The sequence below is a fragment of the Coturnix japonica genome, chromosome 14, assembly GCF_054131305.1.
Source record: "Coturnix japonica strain WE chromosome 14, WE-NBRP24, whole genome shotgun sequence".
Lineage (NCBI taxonomy): Eukaryota > Metazoa > Chordata > Aves > Galliformes > Phasianidae > Coturnix > Coturnix japonica.
This window is the reverse complement of record NC_140676.1, coordinates 2,343,350-2,355,685: the sequence shown is the minus strand read 5'-3', so window position 1 is coordinate 2,355,685 and position 12,336 is coordinate 2,343,350.

Sequence of the window (12,336 nt, the reverse complement as noted above, 5' to 3'; positions counted from 1 at the left end):
GTGGGTTTGGGGTGAAGCTTTGAAATCTCTGCCCCCTTCCAGCCACACAAAGTGTGCGATGATGGAGGTTTGTCTGAGTGACCACAACTGGTCATCCAAATGGCTTGAAATGAAGCCCAGATAGAGCTAAAGCATTGCTGGCACCGTGAGGGTTAATGGAGATTCTGAGAGCATTGATCCCAAACCGCTCCCTACCTCTGGGATTTCAAATGGACGGAGCTTCCATTACAGCGAGCTGGGGCCGTGTTGGGCAATGAGAGCTATTGATGAGATAACAAGTTTGCAGTGTTGAAGCCAGCAGAGAGAGCTATCGGCTCACATTCATCCGCCATTGGATGAAACCCTGTTTTACTGTGCTGGAGATGAAGTATGGGAAGCTTTTGGTGATGCTTTTAAGGGAGATGCATCCATGTGTGTCCTATGGCTGCAGGGCTGGTCGGGGCGCTGGCAAGCAGCTGTCCTTCTTCTCTTTCCTTTCTGAGACAAGTGGCCTTCAAACCTATTTACCTTTCCATGTGTTGTTTTTGCCAGCCAGGAAAGCTGCCCTCGGTGCTTTGCTGGTGCAAAGATGGCTTTGTAAGAGGGTCGCTGCCAGCACAGCGGATTGAATGGCAGCGCTGTTCTGCTCCTCGTGAAACCAAAGATCTGATTATTTAAAGTAAGCCGTAATAAAAATAGTTTCTGGTGTTGGCGGATGCATTTCAGCGTAGAAACGGGGCTTAAATGTCTTCATTTAATTCCAGTGTGTTTAAAATTGATCTCACAGACCGGAAAAGAGATTTTTTTTCCCCCCTCCTTAACTAGGGCCTGTGAAGGAAATTAATAGAGGGAAGGGAAAATAGAAATACAATACTACACTCAGTAAAACAAATGCTTATGGCTGAGGGGTTCGTTACTGGCTGGTAAGGCTGGAAAAGCCAGCTGTATGAGGTATGTTTTATGATAGAATTAACCTTGACCCAGGGCTCAAAGAGAAAGGTTAGCTGGAAATAAATCAGTGGTGCGCTCAGGTCACTTCAAAGAGCCTAAAGCTGAGCCTGAAGATTACACGCTGTTTGTGTGTACGCCGTTGGAAGGGAACATATGGCAAAGATAATGGAAGTAAACTATTTATCTCTCTTTTCCTCCCTCTCGTTGGGTTTAACACCTTTTTGTCCTTCAGTCTCTCTTTAGTCCTGCATTGCCAAGCTGCAGCATGGGGTGATGGTGTTTGCTGTGGGCCAGAGTCCCTCATCTGATTACAAGTGTTTGCAGTACAGCAGCACAGTGCTCTTTCAAAGCTCGCCCAGTTTACCCCTCCATGCTGTGCTTGGCAATGTGGCTTGGCCACCAATGCTCCTCCATGACTGCTGCTCCTACAGCCAGGGCAAGGAGATGCGGTGGGGGCTCAAGGAGAACCAAAGGTATTGGATCCTTCCCCACTGGCAGTCAGCCCTTAAATGAGGGCTAAGAGAGATGCAGCCATCCTCCACCCCTCCCTGTCCCACAGCCAAACTGCCTTCAAATTGCCCCCAAGGCTGTCTGGGTCCTTTCCCCAAGGGCTCAGTCAGTGGTTCAGGCTGCAGCTCAGCAGTTCCCAGCCAGGTGGTATGGTTGGGTTGTGGCTGGACTTACTGACCTTGAAGGTCTTTTCCAACCTGTGAATCCCATGGTGATTTCCTTCATGTGTTGCTTTCCAGTGCCCCTGCCCCCAAACCCAAATCTGAGCTGAGAAGGAACATGAGAGAGAAACAGAAATCAAATGGGAGAAGTGAAAAGCTCAGGGACTCTCAGTGCTGGGGAAGCCCTTTGTGTTCTTATGGTTTCAAAAATGGGGATTTTGCTGCACCTCGGCTGTGTTGGATCTGAGAGCTGGTTCTGTTTTCCCTCACATTAGAAGCAACTGCCAAGGTTTATCTTTGTGGGTTTTTGTTGCAGAAAGGGAAACAGGAGTGTGAAAGGTCCGGAAGCCTCATTTAGCTCTGGCCAAAACCACGTTGTCTGCAATAGTGGGTTAGCTGGGCCAAGGCCAAACCTCACTCTGCACCTCTCTCAACACCAGGCTGGAGCAGTGGGGATAGAGCCAAGCCCTTAGAGCCGACCCAGGCTGTCAGATGGGGGACTGCACAGCTGAAAAATGGGTTTCTGTCCCATTTGCTGGAGAGGCTCCATTGGATGCTGAAGTTCTCAACGCAGGCAGCAGCAGACTCTTACAGCACCCTGTCTGATGCCCTGCTTATCTGTGGCCCTAAAGGACACTTTCCTTGCCCCAAGCAGGATCGTGCCCCTGTGCTGGTTCTGTTTGCCGGATGATGGCAGCAATGCATCTAACCTGGAGGCAGCTGCTCTGCCTGCTCAGAACATCCCTTTCCTTCACTGCTTCCCACAAGCTTGTGTGAGATAGCTGATGTGCTGCACTTTATATATATGTATATATAACATCATGGGCCGTATTTAGCAGCTGGGCAAAGACATGGTCAGGTAGGAGCTGTCTCTTTCTCTTGCCTGGGTTTATCCTGGATTTGGGAACCTCAGCACAGCACTGGGCAGCAGCGTGCTGCAAAGCCTCGATGCTCATACAGGTCCTGTCCCACCATACTTATCCTTGCAAAGTTCACAATGGGTTTTTAAAGCATTTTGATGATGTTGCTATTTGGAGCAGGTCCCCTTTGGTGTGGGGTTGAGTCGCTTGTATCTGTGCTGCTGTGAAAGGGCAGGGAGAAAATGGGGCAAGAGGGAAAGAAATGCATGCCCTGTTCTGAGGAAGACACCTTTACATCCCCCTGAACTGCTAAAGGGAAGTGACTGCAGGCCTAAAAGGTACGTGTGCCCTTCTTTGTCACTCAATCCTCCACCAGCTTGAGGAAAACAAAGTAGAAAATCTCATTTTTTCAGGAAAAGAAAGGAATTTTTTTGTGGGTGCTGCATCCATGGGGCACATACACACCCAAGATCATTCCAACCACCAACCATCAGCTGTTTATTTAAAGAGGTAAATCCTCATCTTGTGTTTTAGCCATCAATCCCCATTAGTTTCCCTCCATGGTTGATTGAATAGTCCATCGGCTGTACTAATAAGCACCCATTAGCTGTCCCACGGAGCTTTCGTTTTATTAGAAACAATTCACGTCAGCCTCAGCCAGATGGAATGCTTTTAGCCCAGTTGTTTTGATTGCATTATTTGGAAGGTGCAATCTGAGCGCCTCGAAGGCCACAGAGGGGCAGGAGCTGTGGGGCCACAGGGAGCTGTAGGGCCATGAGACCTTCCCTTATTTCTTCTTTGGACCAAGCAAACTGAGGGACCTCAGCTGCTTCTCACATCTTTTGCCTTCTGGACCCTTTCCCCATCCTTGTAGCCCTCTTTTGGATGCTGTCTGATAGTTTTATGTCCTTGTGTTGAGGTGCTTGAGGCAATGCCTTGCTGTGGAGGGATAAGTTTCCTCCAGGGATTTGCAGCAGTTCCCATTGCCTCCCCTCTGACTTTTGGCTTTGGAAAGCCCACATCTCCGGACTCACTGTCAGTGCTCCTCATCCCATTTTGTCCTTCTTCATTCCTCAGAGCACAAGTGCAGAAATCCCCCCTTTTGCAGTGTTTCAGGTCTGGGTAAGCTGTTCCCAAGCAGTTTGGCTCGCTGCTCCGTAGGGATTGCTGCAAATCACTGCTCAGCTGCTCTTCATCACGCAGGCCTGGCTTCCATCTACCCGACAGTCCCGCTAAAAGGATAATAATGCTTTAAAAATTAAAGTCAGCCAAACAACTACTTCATAAATTCATGGCCTTGCCCTGATCCTTTCCAGAAGTTTTTCTTTCGGATGGAGCCCATATCAGAGCTTGGATTCCTTTCCTTTGGAAATGCTGCTGCTTTTCTCCTTTGAGAGAGTGCTGGGTCACCCAGCTATGCAGAGGGGGGTTACCAATTATCTGTCATTATCTCAACACAAACAAGCCTCACTTCAGAATAATCTTGTGATCTCTCCTTCAGAGAACACAGGATAATCTCTCCGTGATATTGTCTCATTGTGGGATTTTTGTCCTTGATGGATAAACCAGTCCTGAAATCCTATTAAGAGCTATTCTGCATCCCTTGAAAACAGACAAACTGGTGGGAGAGGCAAATCCCGAAGAGGCTCTTAGCTTCACCTACCTGTTTTACAGCAGCTGTTTCTATCTGAAGTGCTTCTGAAAGCAATATAGGTATGAACACAGCCCTGGCTCTGCCATGGGGCTGATGGTCCTCAGCTCTTCAGCTGGTAACCATGGCAGATGAGGCAAGGGCTTGCTCCAGGGTCAGTGGAAGGCAGCACTGAGCAGTAAGGCTGGTCTAATGGGTGATACAGCATCTTCTCCATCAGCAGCAGGTCCCCAGGTACTAAGGCCTTGGAACCCTCTGCAGGGTACATGGCTCAGAGCTGTGGGTTTCAGCCCAGGCTCCTGCCATGCTTTGGTCTTTAATGATAGTAAAAGGCTTTCTTTCTTTTAACCATTGAGGATTACCCTTAGATCCTCGGGTGGGCTCTGATTGAACACAACATGCAATTTGCTGCTGGGTGTGCCAGCAGGGGTCAGGTGCCTGTTGCATCTAAAAGAACTAAAGAATTTATTTTGGAGTAGTGAATCTGAAACAGCCTTGGCTGGATTCCCACAGCAGGTTCATGGCTTCCCATTGGCTCATAGACATAAACGTATAATAATAAATACAGAGGGTAAATTTTTGGCAATCCCTGATTACTCTTAGAATTTGGGTTCTTTATATTGTGGGGAGAATTATGGCGGTGAAAGAAGAACAAATCCATTGGCCACGGGGGGGAATTTGGAAATTAACAACAAAAATAAAACGTAGATTTGATAGGAAATATTGAGCAAAGTGTAGAAGGGAAAATCTCATCTTGTAGAAATCTGACAACTCCAGTCAAGTCAAATTGCTTCTCAAGGGATGGCAGTGGGAGGATGGAACCTACTAAAGGCTGAAATTCATTAAAAAGCAAAAGAAAAGGGGGAAAGAAAACTGTCTACTTTGCCTTAGATCTTCTGTTTTCCTGTGCTGAGTCCTACGCTGCCCACTGGTGCCACCAGCTGCTTCTCATTGGTGCAAAGAATGGGTTTGATTTTTACCTGTGGGTTTTCCAAAGGGTTTAACCATGGCGTTGTGCTTGTCCTATGGGTGCCAGGAGATGGGGCAGTGTCCTGGGCAGCACCTTGCCCAGGGATGGGTGAGCACATGGCTGGTCTTCAGAAATAAATCCATCTCAGGGGCAGAGAGTAGATGGGTATGCTGAAGGTATAAAGGACAAATTATAAAGGCTGGGTTAAAATATGCTCGTAGGGAATGACAGCTTATAAGGGCCCTGTTATCTAATTGCTTCTGTCAGTCAGAGAATTCTGGACAGCAATTAGTTTTAACCAGAGCTTTCCTGCTTCTCAGCACTTCTTAAGGACAAAGTGTGGGGCTCTGCAGGACAAACCTCTGTCTCAAAGGGTTCATTTTTCAATTCTCCACTGTCTGAAGTTGGGGTTGTTTCTTTCTTTTTTCTGGCATGGGATGAAACAGGGCACATCTGCACCCCAAAAAGCAACCAGGTGTTTGGGCTGAGGGTCCACACAACCATACAAGACCAGCTGGACATCCAGCTCCTGCATGACCTCAGATCTTCCATCATGCTGAGAAGCAGCTTCCTAACCAAATTAATTCCTCTAAACCATACAGAGAGATCCTGGGACAACATATTGTCTTACAGAGCACTTCAGTCCGAGCTCTTTGACCCATGCCTGGGGAGCTGCCCCGTTTTCTCAATGTCTTTTGAATATCAGTGGGGACGTTCATCATCCCAGGGCGTGCAGGAAGGTATTGATCACATATGATGAATTGGTGTGTGTGTCGTGCAGGAGGAGTGATTAGTTAATGGATGTACAATGGCAAAACTCGTGCTTTCATCCCTAATGGCTGCTTGTTCCCCTTCCTGAGGAGGAGGAACTTTGGTTTTTGGGGAGAGGGAAATGGTGCTGAGAAGCCAAGAGGACCAAACCCAACAGATAACACAAGGAGTCATGCTGCTCTTGGTGAAATCAACTTTTCTTCCAGCTTCCCACCAGTGCAATGGAGCCCTCCAAAGACCAGCGCTGATTCCTCCCTCTACCCCCTCATTTTTTTCCTCCTATATGAACATTTTGGAAGCAAAGCACATTATTCCAAATGCGATTAGGTCATTGGGAAGAGGATTATGGTGTTTTGGGAATAGCACCCTTTTATTCCTGAATGAGATCGGTCACACAGGGACTTAATCAGGGACTCTGCTAAGCCTGAAGCCCCGCATCAATCCCAACCTTGGCATCATAGGAAGCAGCAGCAGCCACGCACCCATGGCTTGCATCATCCCCCAACATGATTTGGTTTGTTTTTTTTCCCTTTTCATCCTTTGATGTGTATTTATTATTGAAAATTAATGGGTTTCCTAAATTTTGATTTCCAGGCTGGGACCAAACACTGCTTCAGCAGTTAGCAATGCATATTTATTTCCATCTCGAGCAGGAAAAATATAACTTCTTTCCTCGTGTTTCTGTCATTTCTTTTCTGCCCATATGCAAATTGCTGGTTTATTTGTGCGAGATTTATGCAGCTAAATGATGGGGAATTATAAAGGCAATTCAGCACTTAGAAAGGAGAGAGACAATTGCTGCAATTTGCTTGCGCCGTGCACTAATTCCTGCAGAAAATGCTTTTGCTCATTTATTTGCACCAATTTCTGCACCCCTAAGCAAGCTTGGGAAATTTTCTCCAGGGTCAGTGTGCAGCAAATGGTGTATATTTCTTTCTGCCCATGCCATCGCCTCCCCGTAATCCTTTATAGCAATTAGTAACAATAATGAAATATAGCTGTGATTTCTCGGCGTTGGCTGAAGAAACACAGCCCGTGCTGTGAATCAAGCACATTTTCTGGTCAAATTGGCCATGCGAGCTTGCTGCTCAGGAAGCTTTAAATCCTCTTCTGCATTGCTACGAGCTAAGCTCAGTGGGGGGAAAAACAGTGTTAGGAGCAGAATTGTGCCCCGTTCCTAGGCAGGACTTCATCCTTGCCAAAAACACTCCACCATGTGATGCTTGCTTCTGGGACAACGTGGCATCATAGAATCACTGAGGTTGGAAGAGAACACCAAGTCCAACCCAACCCATCCCACCTTGGCCATGGGATGGAGATGGGACATGGGGCAGAGGAACAAGGCTGGAGGTCCTGCAGGAGGACTTGCTGTGTTCAGACATCACTGGGCAGCTGGTGCCCAACTATGGGGGAAAGGGAAGTGATTTAGGTTTGACCATTACCAGAAAAACATGTGTGGAGGACGGGGCAAAGGGAAGAGCAGCCGTTTCCTATTAGGATAAGAGTAGGTCAGGTGTAGTTAAAACTGAGTAAATGGAGCAGGAAATGTGGCCGTATATTACTCACCCAAGATATATTGCACACATTAGCTCTGTTTGATCGGGCTGTGCTGAGGTGCGGGGCTGTGGGGTGGCCAAAGCCCAGCTTTGTGCTCTATTAAAATAAATATATGGCTGGTGTTTAATAACGCTGCTACGTTTGGATGTAATCGAAAGTCTGAGCGGGCTCTTCTGGAAGGCTGTGCCCATAATGAATCCGTGCCTTTTGAAGGCAGAAGGTGTGATATTAATACTGTTTACATAGCAAAATAATTTATGGATATTCACTTAACAATGTTACCGACTTCTAACACACGTCTGCTCCCGGGAGCAGTTGGGGTGTTTCTGGGAGTTGCAGCTGGGCTGGGACGAAGCTCCACTGCCTTTATTTTTGCTAGGAATTAAGAAAACAATGCACTTTTTTTGGTTAAAAAGCCACATATCAGGTGGGTGGCGTCATGGGTGAAAATACACCGAGATTCTGGTGCTTGGAGCTGGGGCGTTGAGTCTTAATGGAGAGCTGTGCTGCTTCTCAGCACAGAGCAGTGGGGCCATTGCTGTACAGGATGGCCGCTGAGGGTAGTGAGGATCCATTTGCAAAAATAATTGAAAAATAATAATAATAATTAAAAAAAAAATCCCAGCATGGACAGAAGGTGCAATAGGTTCGGGGGAAGGACGCTGTCGCCCCAGGGAGATGCCACTGTGTCCTGTGTGCATTAATGAAACACTTTCTTTCCGGTTAGGACTTGAGTGATGCTCATTGAAAATCAGGCTGCCATGGAAACCAGAGGTGTTTGGTCTTTTGGGAACGCTGTCGGACGGAGGTGTGGGGAGGGGGAGGAGGCAGCTCTGCCAAATCCCCCTCTTGCTGTTCCTGGGTCCCTATGGCCGTGGCTGGGGTGGTCAGCCTCGCCATTTTCCTTTCTCTTTGCGCTTCTGTTTCTTTCTCTGGGATTTTACGGCCACCCTTTGGAAGCACTTGGTGGTGGGGTGGGCTGGAAGGTGGCAGTTCTGTTTCTTGATGGCCAGAGCTGGTCTGTGTGCTGCACTGGAATGAATCCCAAACCTCCCAGTGCCTGTGGCTGTCCTCCCAGGGGATTTGCTTCCAAGGTTCCCCCAAACAGTGAACATCATTAGAAAAACCCTGGGAGAAAACAGAGGCTGTAAACCCAGTCTGGTGATACTACTCAGCCCCTCAACTGCAGGGATTTTTCCTCTTTTTTTTTTCTTCCTCCTCTTTTGAATCCTATAGAACCAAACCCAAAGCCCCAGCCTGAAATCACTGCGTGTTCAGAAAGTCTATCCCTAAACCCATGTGTGAGGGCTGTGTGTGCTTCTACCCTGGAGGCTTACATTCCCTTTGGGGAGAGCTGGGCTCTGCGCATCAGGAGTTGGACTTGATGACCCTTAGGGGTCCCTTCCCCCTTGGGATGTTCTGTGACTCCGTGTATCCAGAGCCACACACATCGGTATCTGTGGGCACACGTGTCCCTGCAGCTGGTTGGTCTGCATGTTGTCTGTGATTCCGTGTAGTTGTGCCATAGCAAATACAGAAATAACATGAGGGTTAGGGAAAAAAAGAACTCTGGAGGATGGCATTGTTCGAGCCGGCTAAAATCCTGTGAACAAAGCAGGCAGCGCCATTTCACTTGCAAATTGAGCAGCAAAGCAAAATACCATTTATGAAACTGTAATTTATTCTTGGAAAATCAAGCACTTACAGTGTCTGCTCATCGCAGGTTAAGTTACAGAAAGGGAAAAAATAGATTAATGATGTACGTGACAACATTTCAGGCTCGATCATCACAGCAAAACCCTGCACAGGTTGGGTTTCTCTGGCAGCATTAAGGTAGTGATTGCTTTAGGGTTGGAGGTATTGCTCCCATTCGGAGCTGAGGATGTCACTGGATAACCATTGGGCACCAAAGCCCATCACTGGGGGCAATGCAGGAGGTGCCCCCTGGTTCAATGAAGGTCACTGAGGGTCTCCCAGTGTCACACTATCCCCTCAGCAAGTGGGAGAGCCACAGATGAACTCCCACCCCTTTCATAACTCTCCTGTATGGTGTGGAACATTGCTTTGGCCAGTTAATTCAGCTGTCCTCATCCTGTTCTTCCCAACTCTTTGGGCCATTGGCCGGGAGTAATGGCCTTGGCTCCTTACAGCACTGCTTAGCAGCATCTATAAACATAAATGTGTTATCAACATTGTTCTCCTAGACCCCAAACACAACATCATACCAGGCGCTCTAGTGAAAACAATCCCATTTCAGCCAGAACAAAGACAGTGTCCCATCCCTGGAGGTGCCTCATCCCATGGATGGCGCCCTGGGCAGGCTGAGCAGGTGGGGCAACCAGACCCCAGTAGGAAATGGGGATGGGTGGGCTATGAGGTCCCTCCCACCCCAACCATTCTGATTCTCACTGCAGGTGGTGGCCACGTTCCCGATGCTCAGCCCTGATGCGAATAATGCACTCTCCTTGTACTGTAGGCTGTGACTGATGCTCCGTGTATCCCTGCTGCCTGTGATGACCATTGAGTGCCCTGAGGGCTGACCAGTGGGAGGCTCTGTGTGCAGGAACAGGGCTGGGTTTAGGCTCTGCACCCTGGGGCAGCCAGCTCAGTGCGCTTTGTAGGGTCCCACATCAGGCTCCGATGGAAGGGAGTTCGCGACCCGTGGAGCTGTTGCTGGTGTAATAGTGTGTCATGTATTAAGGGAGCGTGTTTGAAACCACATTATATTATTAAAATTCATAGGAGTGATTTATAGGGGGTTTTAAAAACAGCAGCTTGCCAATATAAATTGGCTTAGAAAAGTCAACTGTAATCCACACAGGTCCAAATAATGACATTTCCTCCAATACATCGAAAAAGCTGAAAAGCAGAAAATAATATCGAGGCTCCAGAGATAAGGCGAGTGCCCAAGGGAGAGAGGACTCTGAAATATTCATGTGGTTGTAGATTGGATGTCGGAAACGGCCGTTCCCAGTGGCTATGTTTAGGGACTGATGAATTTAGTTACTGTACCTTTATATTTATCGCTCAATAAACAAGACAAGCTCCTTTACAACTCGGAGCAAGACTAATTTAGCCGTTTTAGCGCTAAGGAAACGGCTTTCTGGACCACGCTGGGGTTTGCTAAGGAGTGAATTTCATAGGAAATTAGGTGAACTTTAATTCAGCCTGATGGGAGGCTGAGCTCTGGGATGGAGCTGTGCGTAATAGGGTGGAAAACCCCAATTTGAGGATTCTGATGGTTAAAGCAAAAGAGGTGGGAGCCAGGACCCCCCATGCCACATGTGTTGCAGTCAGGGCCCCTGGACCCCGATTTTTGTCCCCTGGGGAGCCCTGTGAGCTCGGGACCAGCCCTGCCAGATGATGCTGATGAAGATGTTCCAGCTCGTGGCTTTTAAAGGTTATTTTTTGAGGCAGAGAACAGAGCTGTAAAGGTTTTACAGCAGCTGCACCGGAATTAAGCGTCGATTCGTAAAAGTGTCACAAATGAAACTGTAATGGCTGAGCTGTATTAGTGCTAAAATGACCTTTCAGATAGAGAGGGTTTATGGGATATTATAAATCCCCAACATGCTGCAGGGTTACACCCCAGTGGCAGCAATGGGATCCGAGGCAGGAAGATGGAGGTTGGTGCCTTTGGCCAAACTGGTGTGGCCATGGGAACATTTGGGCTCCCCAAAACACCCATCCTGAGCATCTTCCTGCAGCAGAGAGCTGGGGACATTTGGGGACCTTTTTGGATAACTTCTTCTTGAGACTGCTAATCATCCCAACAGCCCCAGATCAAAGAGATTTAGAACTATTGCTTGGCTTCTTTTTATTTCTTTAGTTTCTAGGGCATGTAGATTAATATCATCGAGCTTTTTGTTATTGCTCTGAAGGCAGGGGAAGTCCTTTTTTAATGAAAGCTGAGAGCTCTGTGTAATACCCCGACTCCAAAGCCGCTATTTGAAGCCACGTATTGCACAGAACTCAACAAGAAAATCCCCAGAGTTAACCAGCTCTGATCTTTCTTCACCTCTTGTGTTGCCACTGGGAAATAAGATCAGTTTTTATGCCTGCGTTTATTAGGAAGTGTGCGTTCAGACGGCGCGTGGCAGGGCAGCAGCTTTGGGGAGCTGCGTGTGATGCAGCACGTTGCACTCACTGCTTATTGATGGGCTCTTTCCAGGAGTGTTTGGGTGAGTGGCAGGGTTGTGTTCCTGTCTCCATTGGGATCTTCTGAGCCCCAGATAACCAACGTTCAGGCCCATATCCAGGCATTTCCCAGGTGGAAGAAAGCAAAAGGCTCAGCGCGGTGTCTCTGTTGCAGCTCGCAGTGCTCAGCCCTTTCCAATGGGTCTGCAACCCGTCTGCGGTCAACGAAGCACTTTGCTTAATTGCCGAGACTTCATTAGCTGTTCTTAACCCAGTTAAAAATCATCTGCCTAGCCCGACGTGCTCTGCTCACTGCCGGCCCCCTCCCTCCCTCCTTCTCCCCTGGGACGTTTTAAGGCTGAAAATACAATTTTTCAGCAGGTAGAAGAAGGAGCTCAAAGCCTCCTCCATTGGTCATGGGGCCGCCAATGGCTTTTGTGCTTCCCACCCGGCGCCCAGCTCCAACCCTCAGCCCTTACTGACGGCCTTTAGGAAGCCATTCTCTGTCCAGAGGAGCCGACCCGGCAGCCTTCACCGCTGCCATCCCGGCACACCACGCGGTTCCCACGCTGCGGCCATTCATGTGCTGCGGCAGGAACAAAGCACGGCTCAGGCTGAATAGCTCTAGCTCATTTATTCTAGCTTTATTTTCCTTGTACAAGTAGCCACGGGCTAAAATCTAAACAGAGCAAACTACCAAAAAAAAAAATAAAAAAAAATTTTTTTTTCCTTTTTTTTAATACAGAGCTAACAATTGTAGCATCAATGGGATTTCAAATACCAAGACAG